Source organism: Lissotriton helveticus, chromosome 3_1 (genome assembly GCF_964261635.1).
Source record: "Lissotriton helveticus chromosome 3_1, aLisHel1.1, whole genome shotgun sequence".
Classification (NCBI taxonomy): domain Eukaryota; kingdom Metazoa; phylum Chordata; class Amphibia; order Caudata; family Salamandridae; genus Lissotriton; species Lissotriton helveticus.
In genome coordinates, this window is record NC_136061.1 from 1478074586 (window position 1) to 1478098025 (window position 23440).

Below are 23440 nucleotides of genomic sequence, written 5' to 3' on the forward strand. Positions count from 1 at the left end.
AAATTGCAAAAAGTTTGTATTTTTTTGGTATGTTACTTTTTTGTGTGTGTTAAATAAATGCCTTTGTGGGATGTGTGTGGTTGTTGTGTAACTTGCAAACCTTTTTTTGCCCTGTGGATTTTCTGTTTTGGCATTGTTACATTGAAGCTATGTGTAGCATGCCTCCTTTGTCTGGCCAGTGTGTGAGCATGTTTTTAATAGTAGGCCAACATTTGCCTTGGCTGAGCATCCCCGTGTGGCCAGGGGCCATTTTGTAAAGTCTGTGTCCATATAGGCCTGCTTGAGTTCATTGTTTTCTTGGCCTCCTGCTTGTTGTGAGTCACCATGTGGCTGCTGGCCATTTTGTGGTGGTAGTAAGTGTGCTTTATGCTTTTGCCATAGGCCTGCATGTCTTTCCTTTGTTCCTCTTGGCTTATTGCTTCTATCCTTTGTCAGCTGCAGCTCCCTGAATGCTAAATCCCACTTGATGCACAATGCCAAACAGGGTCCATTACATTTGTATTTTTGTTCTTCTTCTTCTTTCCTATCCTCCCTGAGTGTACAGTACACCATGAAAGCTCTGTTGTCAAGCTCTCACAAATGGCTACACTGTTGTTATATTATTTTTAATGACTGAGGTAATAAGTGTAATAATATTAATAATAACACTAACAAGTGTGACCCCACACTAAGTTATATATTATATTTGGTTGTTTAAACTAGTAGTAATGGACCCACAACAATGAATACCATTTTTTACTGATGTTCTTCATGCTTCTTTGCTTTTAGGTGAACAAAAGAGGAGGAGACAACATCACCCATTGTACTGCCAGCCAGAAGTCCTGCTGCGCACAACGTCACATGGCGTGTGACCACAGACATCTCTTCAACTAGTGCCACTGCGTGCTGCTGAGATCTTGAAGATGGACCCAAAGAAAGGTACCAGGTCCAGTAGTACCAAGAAAGTTGCCAGTAAAAGTGAGAAGAAGGCACTGTCACTTATTACCAAGAAGACCGGATTGTCGCCCAAGACCTTTTTTGGGACAACAAAGATTGTGCCTGCAGCAGCAGAGTCTGTGGAGCAAGCTGGGAGCAGCACCTCTGCTTCAACAGACCCACCCCACCAACCTAGGCCCAAGTCTATGTCTGTCGCAGAGGCAGCCAGTCTAATCACGAGTCCAACGCCGATGAGCAGTGATGTTGAAATTGACTTATCGCACAGTAGTACCCAATCAATGCAGGAGACCCAGATAAGTGGGCAACAACAGCCTCAACCACCGCCCCAATAGTAGTAGTTCCTCCCGAAGTAGGGGCAGTTTAGGAATTTGGGCTTCCCCGCAGAGGAAGAAGAGCAAGCCACTCTTTCAAAAGATCCGTTGTCTTCCAAATCCTCAGCAAGGAAAAGGAGGGTTAGTCAGTCGACTTCTTCTGCAAGCCCCCCTTCTGATGATCTAGATGCCACTTGGAAGCCACCAGCTTGGTGTGAGAGTGAGACACGCCACAAAGCTAAGGGAAAGGAAGGTTCCAGAAAACCTGGAAGTAGATGTAGAAGAGGAGGATGATGACGAGCCAGTCATCATCATGGGCATTAGTCCCGCCCCAGTGGACACCTACATTACCCCATCCCAAAGTTCTGTGAGGGATCTGGCTCGGATACCACCAACACAGTTCATACCACCAACACCACCTCCAGCTTCCATATTTCGCCAGTAGCTACCTACATCCACCACAACCACCTCAGAAGTAGGTATTGCAGAGAGTCAAACTTAACACCCACCTACCAGTTCATCCGGCATTGCAAGTGGCACCAGCAGCGCTAGAAAGTTGACCTCCCCAGTTTGGGACTTCTTTTTGGTTAGCAGGAAGGAAGTGAAAATTGCTATATGCTGCATTTGTGGACAAGGTGTTAGTCTGGGTAAGCTTGGTACAAACTATGGTACCGGAGAGCAAACAACACATCTGAAAAAACATCACTTGATCCAGTGGGAGGCGCACCATAGCGGCCAATAAAATGCACCCATTGTTGTTGGTGGGGATGAAGAAGTAGAAGATGTGATCATGGTGGAAGGTGAACAAGAGGGAGACATTTTCTCTGCTACAAAAAGTAGCCCTGTCCCCAACAGTTCAACGGTACTGTCCACATCCTCATCAGAAACATCGCAGTGACACAAGACTAAGAGTCAGGCAGAGATGCCAACAGAGTCCCAGGCAAGAGTGTCCCACAACGAAAAAACGTGTGTTGAGCCTAGCATCATATGGCAGAGGGGCAGTACTAATGCAACCACCCAATGGCACATTTGTACAATGCGGAGCTGGCTAAAATGTTAGCTCTGGACCTATGGCGGAGGGGCAGTACGAACGCAACCACCCAATGGCACATTTGTACAACACAGAGCTGGCTAAAATGTTAGCTCTGGACCTCCTCCCTTTTTCTTTTGTGGAAGGGTTGGGTTTTCTTTAATTTGTGACAGCCATTTGCCAAAAATGGAAGGTTCACAGCCAGTCCTATTTCGCCAGAGTTGCTCTTCCAGCACTATATCATGAAGTGCTTGAAATGATTGGACAAACTGTTCATACTCTCTACCTGACAAGACATGTGGACCAGTTGCCAAGCCACTGATTACATGTGCATCACTGCACACTGGATCTCTTTTGTGGGGCTTAGAGAAAAGATCTGCAGCAGGTATTGTTGACACTGCTGAAATTTTTAATGCCACTCGGAAACATGCAACTGTATTGTAAGTAATACGAGTGCACTGCTTGGTTCAATGAACGTTTTTCTATGTTTTGCTGTGCTTCCTAGGAATCACTCCCCTCTCCGGAGTGTATGCTAAACAATTCTAAGTTGCAGTTCAAATGTGTTCGAACTGTCTCTTAGGGCACTAGATAGTTGGCTGTATTTTCCTGCCAAAATTATTTTAATCCAAATAACTCATTTCTCTTTCATTTAAAGTTTCCAAAATGTTTTATTTCTTGCTTTTTTTACCAGTGTTTCATCTCGCATTGGTTAAGTAGCTCATTTTCTTTTTCTTAAATGATTTCAGTCAATCAATAACATATTCTTTACTTATTTAGCCATTCCCTTTCATACCCAATGCATTTCGGCATTACTATGCCTTCATCCGGGGAAAATCTGTAAAGTAAATAATATACAATCAAATGTTTGTGTTTCATTTGCCTCCACCCACCCGTTTGTGCTTTCGCGCTAATCTTTTGCATTCTATTGTAACTTGTCCTGTGTCTATGTGTGTTAAACGCTTAGCTCGATCTCATGGAAATGCTAGGTTCTCTAAACATTGTGGGATTCCAAAAACCCGTTGTGTCAGACATCTGCTTTTTCGATATAACTAATGTTACATACTAATTTCCTTCGTACGTACAAAGTGGTTATGTTGATTTATCCTGCCTGCGCGTTTAAAATAAAGGTTCTGTTAAACTTTACGAGTCATTCGTCTCACCGTGTAATCTGCTCTCTTCTCTCTGTGTTCGTGCGCTGTGCTGCGATGTTGTTACGTGCGTGCTGACACTTTAAATTAATAGCAGGTGTGTGCCCTACTACCGTGTTTAATAAAGTTAACATTTGTCAGACCCTCTATGGGTAGGTGGGTAGACTGACAGATCAGACAGGGGCTATTGGACCCCAACCATGACGATTTAGGTCATTTGCCACTGTTGTTCTGTGGTCCGCTGTACTGTGGCTTGGCAACCTTGGCCAAGTGCAGCCTTTGCCCACTTTATTATCAGGGTTGTTAGAGAAGGACGGAGGTGTGGGGGGCCTGGGCTTCAAACTCAGCTTTAGACAACAATTAGTCCTTTTAAGAAGACCCCTCACTCACCAACCTGGTTGGTGACATGCTTCATCATCGGGGTCCCACCCCATAGGCCGAATGCCCACAGGGTGTGCTACGACACCTGGTTACAGTTGAGCGGGTTTCTTGTTTTTTATATGTGCAAAAAGTAATAGTGATAAGTGTATTAAAAAGGGCCAAGGCTACTCACATCAAGACTTTATTCTGAGTGAGGGGTCTTCTTAAAAGGACTACTACTGTCCGGTTAAGGGTTGGGGCATTTATTGCTAACCTGAGCCTTAAGCTCCAGATACAGAAGACAATTCCTTCTTTGTATCTTTTGCTTCCAGGGGGTACTCCTCCATTGTTGTCTAAATCTATCCCTGGGGACCAGGAGTTCCCACTACACATAGTCTGTGCAATCTCCCTTACTCTCTCCTTTGATTTATACACTTCAAACTCAGCTACCAACCAACAGACACAATAACTTCAAAGCCCAACCCAGTAGCTTTATTTTAGTAAAGCAAATACTTTAATTAAATTACAGATCTAAATACTACACACATCTCAGCTCTTGTTCTCTGGCCTTGGTGGAAGCCTCATCATTCCTGTGTGCTGTTCCTCGCAGGTTGGACATCGAGAAGGGCACAGCCTGTGCTTGCGGTATCTCTCTCTGGTGTGGTTCACAAGGTTCTTGTTGGGGGCACACAGTTCGGGTAGGGGCCCAGATCTCCTGGCACCTCCAGTGGAGGGGACCTCTTCCGCTGTCAGGTTCACAGCAGCGACATACATATGTGGCCTGCCGGGCCGATCATGCTTACAGCGGCACGGTGCAATGGCAGTCGCAGAGAGTCACAGCTGTAGTGGACACCAGACACAGCCATCCCGAGTGGAAACCGTCTAAGGGGCAGTTCTCAGGTAGGATCCGCATAGAGAGACCAGGGCACTCCCTCTCTATGCTGGTCTCTGCTGGCTCTGGCTCTCTGATGGTGTCTGATTCTCTGGGTGCTCCACACTAGGAATATGCAGAGCTTCTACTCCCAGACAGTATGTTATTCCATATGGCCAGACAGTCTCCTTCCCTTTCTCAGCAGTCAAACAGCAATCTTCTAGGCACAAGTCATACCCGCAGCTCATCCAGCAGAATGCGCAGACTTTAATTGATGTCCCGCATTTCTGGCAGATTGATTGTCAGGCAGACAACAGCCCTGGTTACACAACAGATCTTTGAGTACTTTGCTCAACACTCCCTTCCTTGGTCAAGAAGAACATATATCTGGATTAAAGTGGGGTGGTTTTGGTCATCATCATCATTAAATCTTTATTTCGATATTGATATCATAAAAGATGCACATTATTAAAAAAAATAGGAAACATAACATTCCATTTGTCCAATTCATTTACATAGAAATACATCAGGGGGTGTGGTATTTAACTTAGTCCATCCATTAAAATTATAATTTAAATATATGTATATTTTTGAAAAACATCCATAATAACTATTACAACAGATTAAAAAGATTAAAAACCAATGTCCATATACAATTGGTATCCAAGAAGGAAATTATAGCAACAAAGTCTTAAAATATTTCTAAAACACAGAGTCTCATTTTAAACTTAATATGCGTGTGCGTATTATCCACATCCAGTGTAGAAATTTAGCGACGGCTATAGCCACGGGCTCAGAGCTATTAGTTTTAAGAATTCTCAATGCTTCACAGCCAGTGGTGATGCCCATCTGGGAACAGATAGGCTTCAACCACATCTGCCTTGGGGATTTGTATTCTGGGCAGATGAACAAAATGTGGGCTATACTTTCCCGGTGTGTAGGGCAAAAAGGACAACTGGGATTATAATTAACCTTCCATTTGGAAGTAAAAGAGTTTACAGGGAGCGTCCCTACCCTAAATTGGTGGTACCTCTTCCTGTCTCCAGGAACCATAATAAAGTCCCAGTATCCTTCCAGGACCTCTTCATGTTTTAGTTCCAGAAAGTCAACTGTAAGTGAAGGTCCCGTACAATTCCTGAACCTTCTCGATGAGACCAAGCTCCAATATAACTCTCTGAGAACTTTCTTGGATGGGAAAGAATTTGCTATAGGATCTTCCCACAAAGAGCCCAAGCTCATGGCAATATACATTGCCCTTGCCGCCCTCATCCATGGGATTTTATGTCCCCTGTCAGCGTCTCTGACTTTGAGGAATGCCCGAGCATACTGGGAGAGCTCTGGGGTAACCCACAATCTCCTCCAGAATGCCACTGGTCTATATCGAGCTAAGTCCTCCAGTCATCAGCATCCCAAGTCATAAAAAAGGGGAACTAGTGGAGTGGACGCTGGGAGTCCCGTTATGCCCCTTAAGAACTTGTTTTGGGTGCTAGTCAATGGGGCTAGATTGCTATACCCCCATAATTCTGCCCCATAGAGTACCGCCGCACAGACTTTTGCATCATAGATTTTTAACACTGGGGCAATTGGATGTGTTTGGAGTGGAAAAGCTCCTTGTGTAGGGCACCTGCTAATTGGGCGTGCTTAATGACCAGCTGGTTGGTATGTGGTTTCCAGTCAAGTTTCCAGTCAAGTTTCGAGCCCAGAGTTATGCCCAGAGTTATGCCCAAATAAGAAAAGACTTGGGTCTGTTCTAATTGGGCACCATTCATGACCACCATCCCTCTTACATACTTGTGCTTATGTAGGACCATGGACTTAGTCTTACTTACATTAATGGAGAGGCCATGGTCCTTGCAGAATACCTCAAAGCGTTCAATGGTCTTCTGAAGGCCTTGCTGCGTTTTGGAAATTAACAAGGTATCATCTGCAAACATCAACAGAGGGATCAGTTTTCCATCCAACTTAGGGGAATCAGTTGGATGGTTCTCAAAATACTGAATCACCCTGTTGATGTAGAGCGAGAAGAGAGTCGGTGGCGTACTCCCCTTGAAATAAAAACCTGTCTGGTACCTTCCCTTGTTGATTCCACCGGACTTGGGCAAAATTGTCCTCATGTAGTTTAATAAGGAAGGCCAATATATCTAGTGGCATGCCCTGACCTGCAAAAACTTTCCACATTATAACTCGCTGCACTAGGTCAAAAGCCGACTTAAGGTCGACAAATGCCGCAAAGAACGTACCTCCACCTAACAATATCACTCGCCAATATATTAAAACAAATCTAAAAACTTGATCTATTGTGCTTGTGTGGCTACGGAACCCAGCCTGGAGAGGTGACAATATTTCTTCCTCCTCGATCCACCCTTGCATTCTCTGTAGAACGAGCCTTGCTATCACCTTCTGGATACGATCTATTAAACTTATCGGCCTATAATTTCCTGGGTCAGAGCGCTCCCCCTTCTTGAATATCGGAATAATCTCAGCTCCTTTCCAGGTGTCAGGTATGGGTGAGCCGTTGGCAATACCATTAGCAAGTAATTGAATATACGGTGCCCATACCTCCTTATCGTGCATAAACAGATCAGATGGTACTTGATCCAGCCCGGGTGTTCTTCCCTTTGGGATGACTTTCAGTATTCTTTCGATCTCTGTTCTATTGAAGTGTAACGGAGTAATGACATTTGGAATAATTACAGAATCTATATCGGTCACACTATCTGAGTCCGGGAGGGCAAACTGTGTTGCAAAATACGAAACCCAGAGATCAGGTGGGACATGGTTACTGGGCTCTCCCCTTGGGATCCCTCTTCCCCATTTAACCAGATCCCAAAATGTACCCATAGACCTTACTCTGCTGGCACAATATAACTCCCTCCAGTACTCCTCATCCCAAGCCTGTTTAGCGTCATATTGGGCTTTCTTATAGGAAGCACAGGCATTCTTAATTTCATCCCTATCTTTCAGTTGTATTGCCTTTGCCAAGGCTTTACGCAACCCTGCTTGATTTACCATACCATTGATCTTGCCTATTTACAGGCCTTTTCTGCGAATTGGATACTTTCTTGATAAAACAGTCCTTAAGTTGAATAAAAAGTTTTGTGTGGATTGGGATAACGTTAGCTACCACATCCCCCAGTGTGATACATTTCTGGAGGTCGGTTGTTGCCTCTAGTGTCAATTCCCTCATTACCGCTATGTTGTCCTCTTTCAGGAGGCAGTTTGCCCATTTAATTCTCCTTGCATCATTAGAGAGAAGAATGTCTGCACCCTCTATGCAAGCCTCTGTGAAATTAAATGCAAACAACTTGAGAGTTAAGACTAGCGGATCATGATCACTTTCTACTCTATCGACCACTATCATGTCCTTAACAGAAGACCAATTATCCTTATTAATAAGGATATAGTCTATGCGGCTCCTACGTAATCCATTGTTAAAAGTAGGAGCCCCCAATGTTTCTGAAGCTGTTCTTTAATTCACTGCCCTTAACCCTTGTTCAATGCATAACACTTTAAGCTGAAGTGCATCTTCCGTCCAATTTTTAATTGGCGGTATGGACAGCTGCGGAATGTTCCATGTGAGATCTTCTTCCATGGTGAGGTCTACATCATTACTATCGAAACAACAATTAAAATCTCCCCGACCAGAATGTACCCCTTCCCATTGTAAAAAGCAAGGACCAATTCAAGCTGTGCAATAGTACCCGAGGCTTTACCCCCAGGAATGCCCCTTGCATAAATATTAAAAATATAAAGGTCCTTGAACTCTGCACTCTGGATTTGTATTAGTAAAATATCATTACATTTGGAGTCCAGTTATTTGACTATATAACTGCTATCCTGTCTTACCCATGTTGTTAAACCCCCTTTTGTTCTCCCCCGCTGACTGGCAATAGCTGGATTAGAAAAATGTAGATAACCCAGTCTATACTCTGTGTCGATCAGCCATGTCTCCTGGAGCAATACAAAATCGTTACTATCTATAAAAGACAACCAATCTTGGGATGTTACCTTACTTCTTAGCCCAGCAATGTTCCATGAAACCAGGGATGTTACACTAGAACCAGTACTGGGAGTTGGACATTCCAGATGCTCACTATCATCTGGCCCCATATTTAAGGCTGTTCTCCCTATTTCAGAGGATACTTGGGGCGAGCTTGGAGCTATGTTTAAGTTGTTTTCGACCACCAAGCACGTTACCATGTTTTTGGTGAAGGTACTGCCTAATAGAACATCCTTTGTCTGGGCTATAAATTTTTCTATGCTAGTATTTGGTCCCGGGTCTATGGATTCTCTAAGAAGTAGTGCTGGGCTAATCCCTATAAGTTGCCCATCTGTTCTAGGTGACAGTCAGTCATTAGCGTCTAGTGTGCTCAGGGCCTCATATCTATTATTCAATGATATCAGACCATTTGTAGGACCTTCCTGGCTTATTTGATGTCTGCCTGCATTACCCCCATAAGGGATGCATGGTTGGTAAAAGTAACCCAGAGGTAAGACGTTAATACCCTCAGACCTAGTCCTGAACGTGCCCGCCTGTCGCAGAATGCACCCCACCAACTCTGGGGACCTGAAACTTAGCACTACACAGTCTCCTGCCATACCCTTTGGTGAATGTCCAACCCATGCAACCCTTCTCACCATCTTAAATTCTTTAAAAAGATGATCCCCGAGCCCTGTTTTCCCATTCAAGAAAAAGAAGTGCTTTGTTTTTGAGAGAAGACCAATGCTCCTCTTCGCAGTCTGAGATTTTAGGGGCATTGGTTAGAATGACAGTATAGGGAATTGCCTCCGGAGAAAGATGAAGAAACGCACCCGGGGGCATACGATTTCCTACTCCCTGTACTCTGCCTGTATGGCCCTGTGACCCTAACCTGGCTCTGGGTTCAGTACATGTTAGAGGGGCCTGTTGAGGTGCTATTGGAGTTGCTAGTGGGCATGTCAAGCCTGTAATAGAGGATCTGGCAACACCAGTACACACCGCTACCCAATAACTTGTTCAACGCTGGGTAGGATCCTGGAGGGGGTAGGGTGCTCTTTAAGTAAATGTTTTTCTAATTTGCTTAATCTTAGGTCAATTGCTTCGAGTTTTGCCATGACTGGATTAATTAGTACTAGAAGCTTTTCCTCCAGCTGCTTTATAAAATCATTATCACTAGAGGAACTATGACCTAATGTAGGTACGGAGAGTTTATTTCCACCCTTAACCCTATTATTATTTTCCGGACCCACAGCTATTTCCATTTGTGCCCCGAGCCCGTAGGCGGGATTTTTGTTCCTAGCCTGTTTTGAATTCTGCTGGCTTCCTTTAGGTGCACTACGTGCTTTCCTTTTCATGGGTTGATCTCTTCCTCTAATAGCTTGTGGGGCCCTTGACTGCCTAGTGCGTGTAAAGGGAGGGGAAATAGATGGGGATGAACAGGGAGTGTTAATCGTCTGTGTGGGTTGGAAAAAACCCTGCTGCAGGGGAGATATTATCACATGCGGGGTTAAAGGGCAAGCTTGTATTGCTGCAGTTAGCTCTGGTGCAGAAACGGGGTTTACAAGCGGGTGAAGGGGATCTATTGAGAGCCTCCTCTCTGTGAGCTCAATCTCCTTCATTAGTACCGATTCTGCCCGTAGTAAAAGAGCATCTAAGGTCCCCACAACCCCTGCTCCTGCCCCAGTGCCCCCCTTTCGTGTAGTTTTGCTCATAATACAAGATGTATTTTTCCCAAGATCTTAGAGCGTAGCACCCCAGTTAGTGCCAATGATCTATAAATTGTAAGCTATGATATGTATGCAGCATAGAGATAGTATGCAGACCAAGCAGACAGCTTAACTTCCCAATGTTCAAAATGAGTAGGTATCGGCGGCGTACTTAGCTATGGTTAAGTCCCAGTCCGTATGTGAGGAGTTAGAGGGCTGGCCCAGCCCAGCCTCTATCGACCGCTGACGGCCGCAGACGGTCCCGCCCTTGTCCCGGGCTTCGCCCGCACGCGTCCCACGCTGCGGGGGCGCTCTCCGAGATTTAAAGCGCCTCCTGGCGCACTATTGGTGACGTAGAGCAGGACACCAGTGCGCTCTGGGAGTTGTGGTCTGGAGCGTCGATGGTGCGGAGGTCGCGGGACGGTTGCAGCTTTCCGGTCGGCTGTTCAGGGATTTCCAGGCAGCAGGGAACACAGGAGCGAACCGCAGGTAAGGGCAAAAGCAGTCTAAGGCAGGAAAGAACCCGCGATGCGGGGGCGCTCCCCGACATTTAAAGCGCCTCCCAGAGCATTATTGGTAACGTAGAGCATGGCACCAGTGCGCTCTGGGAGTTGTGGTCTGGAGCGTCGAAGGTGCGGAGGTCGCGGGACGGTTGAAGCCTTCCAGTCGACTGTTCAGGGATTTCCAGGTGGCAGGGGGCACAGGAGCGAACCGCAGGTAAGGGCAAAAGCAGTCTAAGGAAGGAAAGAAGGGGTGATTTTGGTCCACTTTAATACACATTTTGTAGACAGGATTTGGGGAGCCACTGTTTCAAACTTCAGAACCAGTTTGAAGTGGTTCTCTTTCAAGTGCCCTTCTCAGACTGCCCTCCATGTACAGCATTTGAGTAAAGAGATGCTTTTCATACTAGCCAGCACTGATGGTGCTGTCTCCAAGCAGGAGCACCCATCACATGGGTACAATGAAGTGCGAGTTCTCTGCACCGGGCTGTCATCAGTCTTTCTAAAGCAGTAATCGGGGACAGACAAAGGAAAGGCATGCTCTAGAAATGTCCTCACCTTGAACAACAGAAACTGCAGTCTCATCCTTTTCCTCTAACATCAACCAAATTGCAGGACTAAGGAAGAACTATTTCACAGCCCGTTGCTACCAAAGTCTTCATGGTCCAAAGGTCGCCTGTCTCCATCCTCCTAACTTCAGTGTCTGGATCGTAATCCTTCAGTGACGGAAATGCAGACAGTACACTTCCACTGTCTGGGAAGATGTCCTCATCCTCTTTCTTGTGCCACAAAGCACCACAATCATCCAAATGGATCCCAATGGTTTTAGTACTCAGTCTCACAAATTCACACAGTTACTGCCACACAAACAACAGGCTTACTCTACATGAATGCACATTTGACGTATACACTTGGCTTCAGTGCAAGGTGCTGGAGTAAACATAATCATGAAACCTAACGCAAGATGTTTGTAGGCCACACTCTCACTGGCACCGATAAAAAGTCTGGATATACAATACATTGAAAAACAGGGTACACTACCGCCACCGTTTTATGTTTTACACCTAGGACAGGGACATTAGTCCTCTGCCTATTATGAGTGTACGCTTGGTGCATCCCTCTGGGTCACAGCACAGTTCCTGGACCACTCATTGTCAGGGACAAAAGAGGCGCAAAGGGTCTGCCTAGTGCTCAGAAGCCTAGGAATGGGAAGGAGTGTGCCTGGCCTTCCAGGAGGAGAGCGGGCCAGGGAGGAATTTCCCAGCATGTGCATAGTATGTGGACGACCCAGAGAATGTGGAACTTATCAGAGAGTGAAGACAGGATATATCGTCATCATCCTCCAGTCTCTGTCGAGTTCCCACATGGAAACTGCCCAAAAGACAATCAACCAGGCGTGCCAGATCCACTCTCTACTGCTCCCTGCATTCGATGCTGCTGCCATTGCACTTCACTGCTGTGTACCTGATCAGCATTGAGACTGCCACTGCATCTCACCACTGTAAGCCTGTTCAGCCAGGGAGGCTGAAGCTACACCTCATTGATGTAAGCCCGATCGGTCGTAGAAGCCGCAACTGCATAAGACTGATGTGAACCTAATATGCCTGTGAGGATGCAATTGCTCATTGTCTCTGTGAGAGCGATTGGCCTAAGAGGTCATACCGGCATGTAATCCCTGTGAACCTGACTAGCAGAAGGCCACAAAACCCAGACTTGAACTGCATCTATCCAGTGAAGTCAACATCAACATCATAGAATAGCTACAGCAAGCCTTGTGTGAAGTGAAGCTTTGTACACCAAGTAGCACTAGGCTGTCCCCAGGCAGGATCACTCATCACATGGGCACAATGAAGCGCGCAATCTCTCCCACTGGTGGTCATGAGCCTTTCTAAAGCAGTAATCAGGAGCAGATAAAAGGGTCGGCTTGATCTAGAAACTTCGCACCTTGAACAATAGAAAGTGCAGTCCTACCCTTCACTCATGCCATCCACCAAATTGCAGTACTCAGGAGGAACTGAAGAGAAGCCACTTACTAACCAAGAGCCTCATTTAGAGTATGGTGGGTGGCTCACCATCTGGCAGGGTGGTAGAAGTAGTTATCTCCACCACCATAACCAGACTCCCGCCTACCATATTTAGGAATCTTTGACAACCATGTAGATATCTCTTTGCTTTCAGAGGATCTGTCACCATGGTTGTTCCTGTGAATGTAAGGAAAGCTTGCTGAGTGGCCACCATGTTTAAACCAATGTTTTTGCTTTTCAAAGCCAAACTGCCTCTTGGGACGGTAAAGTCCCTTACATGGTAGAAGGTGTGAACACCTGCCCTGAGTTGCCCAACTGTGGTGATATCTGGATCCTGGGTAACAATTTTTGTCCATGGACGAAACTGGTTCATTTGTGTGCACCATGGCCTAGGCCTGTCCCATGGATTGTGGTCTGGTTAGACCAGGAGGAGCACACCAGGTACTACTCTCATTGTGCTGGTGGGCTACTGCCCTCACCAGGAGCTGAGTAGCATGAGCACGATTGGTGGTAGCACACCATTTGTATAGTGAGTGATAAAATATTATGGTCAGGCCTTCTGACCTGTGTCACAAAAGTGGGGCTCATTGGCCCACTCAAAGACATTCTGCTGCTTTGTGTTCAACTGAACCTTGGACTACATCCGGGTGTCGGGTTTAGGGTCTTTCTTACCAGTCTTGAGGCGTTGGGACGGTTCCCGGCTTCGGTTCTTGTAAGCCCTGGTTAGTCTGAAATAGGGGCGACCCCTTCTGGTAGCCACAGTGCTGCAGACAATAAAAGCCTAAGCAGCCAGTGCCCTCCAGAAAGAGTCCCAAGAGAAAAACCTCTGATGATGATGAGACTCCAGGAATGAAGGAGAAGACAAGGAGCCAGAAAAAGACTGGAAGATCAGGAGAGCCAACGGAAGGAAGGGATCACCAAAATAGGAGTCAAGGAACCAACAGGAGCGAGGACACTTCAGCAGGAACAATGAGGTTTGCAACGCGAGGATGGAAATGTTCTGATCCCTTATATTCAGCAAAAACAGGAAGTGACATACAGGAACAAGAAGTGACATACAGGAACAGGAAGTGACAAAACAGGAAGGAGAGGTGTTGCCATCTTGGATAGGGAAAGGAAAGAAGTGCAGTATAGGAATATCACCATGTTAGGAGCAACAATATGGCCCCCAAGGAAGGGGGATCACCGATGCCAACACCAAGTAAGTGTAGTGCCCCAAGGTGCCTCATGACATGGATGGGCCGCTGCGCAAGTACGCTGCGTGCCCAACAGAGCAAACCAATAGGCGTCGCGGGTGCTTTCTGTGGCGCTGTCAAAATGGCAACAGCGGGCCGCCGTTCCGCACTGCGCCTCCCTCGAAGAGGAGGGAGGGGCACCGCGGGCTGCACCACAGCCCAAGAGGAGAAAACAGGCTGCATCGCGGGTCCCCATGCGACCTGCGGCATGACACCGGGAAGATGTGGGAACAGGGTGTGCATGTGTGAGTGCCCCATGCTGGTATGTTCTTGAGCCTAAGAGAGCTACAGTACATGGGGACAGCGCATGCACATCTGTGTGCACAATGGTGGTATGTGTGTGAGCCAATGAGTGGCACAGTACATGGGGACAGTGCATGCAGCTGTGAGTGCACCATGCTTTTAATGATGAGTCTATGAGTGCTACTATACATGGGGACCGTGCATGCACCTGTGAGTGCACCTGACTGGTATGTGAGTGACTCTACAATAATCGTATGCAATTACTAATCTCTACAACAGGTAGTTGTGTATGACCAGGAGCTCCACATAGTGCTGTGGAGTTAGAAGTCAGGAGAAAAGTTTCCTCCTTTCGGAAAAAGACACTCACACACCCAGCTAGCTAGGTGTCTTGCTTCATCATCAGGTGTGCTCTTCATCGGGTTGGCGCTCCAATACCCGATCGGCACCCGTCACAGGGCCTTCTTGGCGGAGATTGTTTATTTCTTATGCCGTAGGGTGAAGTGCGTGTGAGGGCCCTAGATCAGTGTAGGTGAAAGTGATGTGTAGGGATATGGATTGAAATAGGGAATTGAGGTCCACTCAAAATAATTTTAATGAAATATGGCTCCCACCCTAATTAAAAGTAAAGAAGGCGCGTAGCTTCACTCTAAGGATGTGAGGTTATACGCTTGTGACATGGGTCAACATGTTTCTTGCCCTTTATCAATTAGCTGGCAATTCTTCAGGACCAAAATAGGATCTACCTGCACCTATTATGACTGGTGGCATGCGTGAGGGGAGAGCTCGATATGGTAGAGCGTTAAAAGCAACATATTAAAAATGGCAGCTGAGAAGAGCATTTGTCGTGGAACTCACCCAATTAGGGTCAAGGATGCACGGCATCAGTACCGGCTGGTGTAGCTACTAAAGTGTAGTGTCCTAAAGAGTGAAGAGAAAATATATAAGAAATATATAAAGGGTTGAAATATGGCCTCCCTAGCACACTGGCCTGTAGGTGAATTCAGCAGTACAGAGGTAGCGGCCACAACACAGGATTCCTTGGATGTGTCTCATCATGCATAAAAGTGCGCATTTCAAAGGGAGACACATTGTCTAATATCTGTCTATGAAAAATGTGTGCTGCGCAGTGACCCCGGGTGGCGCCCCTGGTAGCTTCTCCGACATCAACCACAGTTGGAGTCAGGTCCGCACCAGGTGCACGTCGTGGGATGGAAAACAGAGCTGGCTACATATTTATCACAGCAGTTCCAAAAATGAAACCCGCGCAAAGTAAGTACTTCATGGTTATAATGCGGGGATCAAAGAAGCAAGCGCTAACCCAAAACCCCTGCTGGGGGCAGCTTAACCGGTGTGCGGGGACGCATCTAGGCTGATTAAAACACCACATGGAACCAGGCTACTCACCACCGAATCGGGAGGGTGCCCTTACAAAAGAAGCCCAAGTAAATGCATGAATCGAATCACTCAGGGAGAAAGCATTGACATAACTTACAGTTCCGTGGGAAGCGGGTCGGCGGATGCCCTACCCCTCACTCAGCCGGTCCAGGCAGTGCCAGTAGCGTACGTAGCTAGGTCAAAAGTACCCGCGGGTGACAGGAAGTGGGGGCGTTACTTCAGGTGCTTCCGGAGAAGCTGACTAATGTAACGAGATGCAACCCCCATATCGGGCGCCATGTGGGGTCTCCCTCATATCATAAGAGCCTCACATAACAGGTCAGCTGTATCTGTATGCCACATGACAAAAAGCCTTGTTTCGTAGTAGCTACATTGTCCATGGAGAAGAGTTATGTTAACTCGCTCATGGCTAGATTTATGTCAAGTTCAGGTTCAGAAGGTAATCCAATCGCTATAATGATACTGAACTGACGTAGTAATGTTAGGTAGGGGTAAATTTAGTAGGTTGCGTGTATACAGATGTCAATTATGCCCGGTGTAACATTCGACATCCGCTGGACGGTCCAGGGTGGTTGTCTAGACTTAATTAATGTCAGGGCTCCCTCTGGGTCAGATCGTGAGGTGTAGAGTTGATCAGAATACAGACAGCAGAAGGCGCGATCAAGGTCATTGTCCAAACAGCAGCATACAAGAGCAAACTGGCAGAGATTAATGCAGAAATTGCAAACAATAGGGAATACCAAATGAAACAGAAGATTTCGAAACTTCAAAAGGATATCCAGAAATTCTCCACAGAGAAGATCTATCCCTACTTTAAGGCAGACTATACTGCTACAGCTACAGGTTACTCTTCTGATGAGAGAGACAATTCATCACGAAGGGGTTCCTCATCCAACAGTGACTCCAGCACTGGCAGCTGGAATAACAGGAAAGCAAGACCTTTCCAACACCCTGTGTATCCTCCTTACAACATACCTCCATATCAGGGACCGCCATATTGGCAATACCAAATGTACCAACAAGGGCCTCCTCCCTTCTTGCAACCTGGGGCCGAGCCACCTTTTTTAGACAGAGGTTGGGGCAGAGGAAGAGGGCGCAGAAGAGGTAAAAAAAGAGTACAATGGCAGGATCAGCCGATACGATCAGTAGAGACCAGGAGCCAGACAAGGGGGAAGAAAAAATTATTATCAAGCTCTCCTCGAGAGACCTTTCACCTACAGAGGAGAAGGTCCTCCAAAAAGGTCTAGGTTATGTTCCCACACCTAAAAATGACAAATTTTGAGACATATGTGAAGTACAGGGTTTCTTCCGCAAAATCCACCTACAAGCCTTCTTTCAGGACCAACCGCCACCACCTACTGGCGACTCTGGTTTACATAGACCTTCTACTTTCACACCGAATAGTAGCAAGATACCCAGCGAGGTGTTGACATTTGAGCAAGCAGTGTTGAAAGATCTGAGCAGAACAACCCCTGCTCCATATCACAACTTGTCCTCTAACGAGACCGCTGCCATCAAAGCCTTGGCGAGTGATGTGAATATCACATTCAAGCAAGCAGACAAAGGTGGGGCTACGGTGATCATGTCCACAGTGGACTATGACATTGAATGCCACAGACGATTGAGTGATAGGAGATATTACACTCCTATAAGAGAAGATCCTTCTCCCTGACTGAGAAGAACTATATCTTCTATGGTTTTCTCTGCAGAAACAGAAGGGTGGATCACAAAGAAGGAAGCTGAATTTCTAATAACTAAAGTGCCTAAAACCTCCTACTTCTACAGCCTGTCCAAAATTCACAAGGGGGTCACCCCGGTTTCTGGACGTCCCATTGTGTCAGGGTTCGGGTCTATTCTGGAATCCTTGTCAAAGTTTGTTGACCATTGCCTACAACCACTGGTAATAGCAACTCCCTCTTTCATCAGGGACACTACCGATGGACTACGTCTACTCGAGGTGGCCCAACATCCAGAAGAAGTAGACCTTTTGGTCACCCTGGATGTTGAAGCCCTGTATACCAATATTACTCAAAGGGCAACCCTGGATGTAATCGAAGATGCTCTTATCAACATTGAGTGGGCTGCACCAAACCCAGTCGCCTTCGTACTGGAGTGCGCCACCTTAGCACTAACAGAACATTTCTTTGAATATGACACCCAACTCTACCATCAAACGCTGGGCACCGTGATGGGCAGCACGTTCGCGCAGAGCCTGGCATGTATGTACATGTCAGCGTTCGAGGAGAGGGAGATCCACAATCCCAGAAACCCATTCATGACCAATGTGTTAATGTGGAAAAGATTTATCGACAACATTCTGATTCTTTGCAAAGGAGAACACACAAAATGCGATGAGTTCTGCTTATGGATCAATACATTGAACCCTTTTCTGAAATTTACCAACACTATTTCAGAAACAGAGATCCCATTTCTTGATTTGCTGATTAAACTAGAGGGTAACAAAATCTCAACCACCCTTTATCATAAACCCACCGACAGTAACAGTCTCTTACTTTTTAGTAGTCATCCCCCAAGGGCCCTAAAACAAAACCTACCCTTTGGGCAATTCCTTCGCAGCAGAAGGAATTGTAGTACACTAACTGATTACAAGAAAGAGTCCAACACACTGAAGAAAGACCTTCTTCGACGCGAATACCCTAAACAGGTTATTGATCTCGCGTGCAAAAGGGCTAAACACAACAACCGTGAGAGCCTGTTGGAAGACAGAACTAGAGAACGTGAAAAGACCATCACGTGTGCTACTACATATACCCCTGACTCCAACCGAATGAGGAACATCATTCATAAACATTGGAACATACTCAATACAGGAACACTTAACCTACCCACACCTAGGTTTGTGTTTAAACGGACTAACAACCTCAAAGACATGCTGATACACACGAGACCCAGAAAACTTCAGAGCAATATACAAAGAACACTATGGGATTTACCCCCTATCAGAGGGCCTTATCCTCGCTGGTCCTTTCAGTATGTCCCCAAACCAAAGTCACCAAAGAACTGAGGTTTCCCAACGGAGTCAGTTGGAAATTGACCACACACACACTAATTGCAACACCTCCAACTGCATTTACATACTGGGTTCCCGTTGTGGTCTTCTTTACATAGGAATGACTTCAAGGCCGGTTAAAGTCCAGATCATGGAACATAGAGGCAACTTCAGATGCCAGAAAACGAACACTAAAATGACCACGCACTTTAAACAGCCAAAACACCCTCCTAACTCTTTCGAATGGGGAGTACTAGAAACACACCCGGGGATGCCCAAAAATGCACTGTTCCGTTTAGAACAACGGTGGGTCCTACGGTTAGCAACAGATAAGAGAGGGCTTAATGAAGATATTCCGTGAAGCCTACTGACCTAAAATGACAACCTGGGCTTATCCCTTGTGTACACAAACTGCATCTGCGTTTCCAGTGAAACATCTCAATAGAGCATGAAGAATTAACCCCAACATGCAGTGGGGTTCATTGCTAGATTTCTGGACATAAACAGTTCGACACCTCACGATCTGACCCAGAGGGAGCCCTGACATTGATTAAATCTAGACAACCACCCTGGACCCTCCAGCGGATGTACGAATGTTACACCGGGCGTAATTGGCAATTGTATACATTCAACCTACTAAATTTACACCTACCTAACATTACTACGTCAGTTCAGTATCATTATAGCGATTGGATTACCTTCTGAACCTCAACTTGACTTAAATCCAGCCATGAGCAGGTTAACATAACTCTTCTCCATGGACAATGTAGCTACTACGAAACAAGGCTTTTTCTCATGTGCATACTGATACAGCTGACCTGTTATGTGAGGCCCGCATGATACGAGGGAGACCCAACATGGCGCCCAATATGGGGGTTACGCTCTAGTTACATTACTCAGCTTCTCAGGAAGCACTGAAAGTAAAGCCCCCACTTCCTGCCGGCCGCGGGTACTTTTGACCGAGCTACCTACACTATCAGCACTGCCCGGACCGGCTGAGTGAGGGTAAGACATCCGCCGACCCGCGTCCCACGGAACTGTAAGTTATGTCAATGCTTTCTCCCTGAGTGATTCGATTCATGCATTTACTCGGGCTTTTTTTGTAAGGGCACCCTCCCGATTCGGTGGTGATTAGCCTGGTTCCATGTGGTGTTTTAATCAGCCTAGACGCGTCCCCACACACCGGTCAAGCTGCCTCCAGCAGGGGTGTTGGGTTAGCGTTTGCTTTTTTGAACCCCGCATTATAACCATGAAGTACTTACTCTGCGCGGGTTTCATATTTGGATACTGCCGTGATAAATATGTAGCCAGCTCTGTTTTGCATCCCACGACGTGCACCTGGTGCGGACCTGACTCCAACCATGGTTGATGTCGGTGAAGCTACCGGGGGTGCCACTCGGGGTCAAACTGCGCTGCGCACGTTTTCATAGACAGATATTAGACAATGTGTCTCCCTTTGAAATGCGCACTTTTATGCATTATGAGACACATCCAAGGAATCCTGTTTTGTGGCCGCTACCTCTGTACTGCTAAATTCACCTACAGGCCAGTGTGCCTGGGAAGCCATATTTCAACCCTTTATATATTTCTTATATTTTTTCTCTTCACTCTAGGACACTACACTTTGGTGTCTACACCAGCCGGTACTGAAACCGTGCATCCTTGACCCTAATTGGGTGAGTTCCACGACAAATGCTCTTCACAGCTGCCATTTTTAATATGTTGCTTTTAATGATCTACCATATCGAGCTCTCACCTCACGCATTCCACCAGTCACTTGCGTCCAGCATGCGTGGGTTGCACCATAGATACTGAATGGTGCACAAGTTTCTCATTAAGACTAGAATATTTAGACATGATACATTAATGTTTGTTATTCTGTTTTGTTGTAGGATGTTTTTAGATCTACATGTACCACTTTTTAGGATGCAGTAAGGGCGACCAGTACCTCACTTCACCTAATCTTTGACCACCACCAAAAAGGGTAGGTCAATCCTATTTTGGTCCTGAAGAATTGCCATCTAATTGATAAAGGGCAAGAAACATGTTGAGCCATGTCACAAGCGTATAACCTCACATCCTTAGAGTGAAGATACGCATCTTCTTTACTGTTAATTAGTGTGGGAGCCATATTTCATTAAAATTATTTTGAGTAGACCTCCATTCCCTATTTAAATCCACATCCCTACACATCACTATCACCTACACTGATCAAGGGCCCTCACACACACTTCACCCTACGGCATAAGGAATAAAGATCTCTGCCAAGAAGGCCCCGTCTCGGGTCCCGATCGGGTATTGCAGCACCGAACCGATAAGGAGCAGACCCGATGATGGAGCAAGACACCTAGCTGGCTGGGGGTGTGAGGGTCTTTTTCTGAAAGGAAAAGACTTTTCTCCTGACTTCTAACTCCACACCACTATGTTGGGCCCCTGGTCATACAGAACTACCAGCTGTAGACATTAGGAACTGCATACCATTATTGTAGAGATAAATTAACGGGCATGTATGCTGGGCCTGAATAAAGAATAGCCTGAACTTCCCTGCTTTTGGATTAATTGGTATGTGTGTGAGCCTGTGAGAGCTACAGCACATAAAGAAAGTGCGTGTGCATGTACTTAGAAGTGGTACAGCACATGGAGGGCTACACAAGTGCTTGTGTGCAGCACTAAATATGCATAGGTGCCTATAAGGGTACACTGCATAAGGACCTGAGGTTTCCCTGTTGGGAGCCCCACGGCCTGCTTAAGGAACATGTAGAGGTAGAGGAGACCCCAGGGATTTCTGCATTCCTGAATGCTGGGTAAGACACACAGACTGGGGTAAGAAAGAACCAGGCTCTTCAGTACATTCCAACTGGGCTCTTTGATTGTGAAAGAGGTTACTGGTGAAATGGTCTTGAACACATCTCAGAGGATGGGACTGATAAGAGAGTCATAAAGAGTAGGACTGGAAGACATTGCAACTTTTTAATACACATATCACTGAGGCTGACATCCAAGTTTGATCCTCTATTCACTGTCATGGCCTGTATTTAGGGCTATAAAGTATGGAGACACTCCTGCATTGATAGATGGCTCTCTGGAGGAACAGCACAACAGAGTAGTTGGGACTTCAATGTGGGAAACCCACAGAACACGAATCTCAAAGACAGAGATATGAAATAGCATTTGTGTCTGCAAAATGAATCATAAAAAGGGGAGCTTGAGACTCCCAAGTTATCAAACTGAAGCTGTATATCAGCGTGGAGCAGCTCAGCATGAGTTCTGCCGGTTGAGAGCAAGACAGAGAACCCATTGTCTGCTGGTCTCCCAGTGGACATCACCCAGCAGAATAAAGAACACTTGTCCATAGCCTGGAGCACCAGTTTCTGCTTGACCTGGGACTAAATGAGAAAGAGATTGCCTAGCGAGAGCAAGGTCCAGTGGGGATCCTGTCAAGTGGATCTTGGGAGCTTACTGTAAGATTTCTGGTCTGTTGGGGGCCAGTGCACCATATAGACCATCCGTCTGTGTGCATGAAATGGGACCCCCTGATGCCAGGTGGGGGCTCCAGTGAATCTAAAGGGTTGTCACTGTGGTGCAGTGCTGTGGTGAAGATAGGGCAATTGCCCTGTACATTGTTGTGACCAGACGAGGTCTCCAAGGTGGGAGGCCGTAGATGAATCCATGGGTAGTTGCCTCTGAACAATGTGTAGCTGTCAACTCATATCTGCTATGTTGTCATCAGAATTTGAGTAGCAACCCCGGGATTGCCATTGCAGACAGGCTGTATTTACTACAACAACAGAGGAGTGCCATAGGAGCCCAGATCCTGTGCTGGCTTCTACGATACAACTGCTCATTGCCAACAAAAGTCCAAGAAGACTGTGACCCAAAGCAATTTAAATAACCACTGTAGGACTTACAATACTGGTATTCTCTAGTGGGGCCTAACCTTGATGTTGCCCTAAGTAAATGGGGACTAACCCCAGTCCATAACTAGAAGCGCAGGACACATATGATTACAGACCTTATGATGAGCATGTTATTATTTAGTGTGTTCTGTATTGCACTTTGTTTGTATATAAATATACATTTTTTTATAAATGTAAGTATCTGGCTAGGCTTTCATTTATGGGGATTGCTGCACATACATGGAGTTTTGAGCCTGTGTTCGCCCTACATCTTCCTCCTCCACAAGAGGAAAAATGTGCAAAATGCAGCACATTTAGAAAGAGGAAATAAAGATATTTCTCCTTGTTACACCTCTGTTGGGAAGGAGTACCATTCTGATGCAATTCCAGGTTTACTTCCCATAGTGGGAACGCCAATGCTCCACCCATGGAACGCCTTCCCAATGCAGAGTAAAACAATGCAGTAATTTGCACTACCTTGTGATAATCGGGAGTTACTAAGCAGCGCAGAGCCATATAAGGTGGTTTTGTGTGGCTTAGTATTTCGCAATTAAACCCTTTTGTTACCTTGTGTTGCCTTGCATGATGCAAGGGCAATGCAAGGGCAATGCAAGGGCTTAGTAAATCTGGCCCTGAATCTTTAACAATATATTGTCGGATGGATTTATTTTATTTAAGGCTACAAGAAGCACATTCAGTTCTGCAATCTGTGCAAATTACATTAAGGCTTTACATGTATGTGTCTGACTTTAAACGTAAGGCAAAATATTGCTGCACAAGCTGCTGAAAACCATTG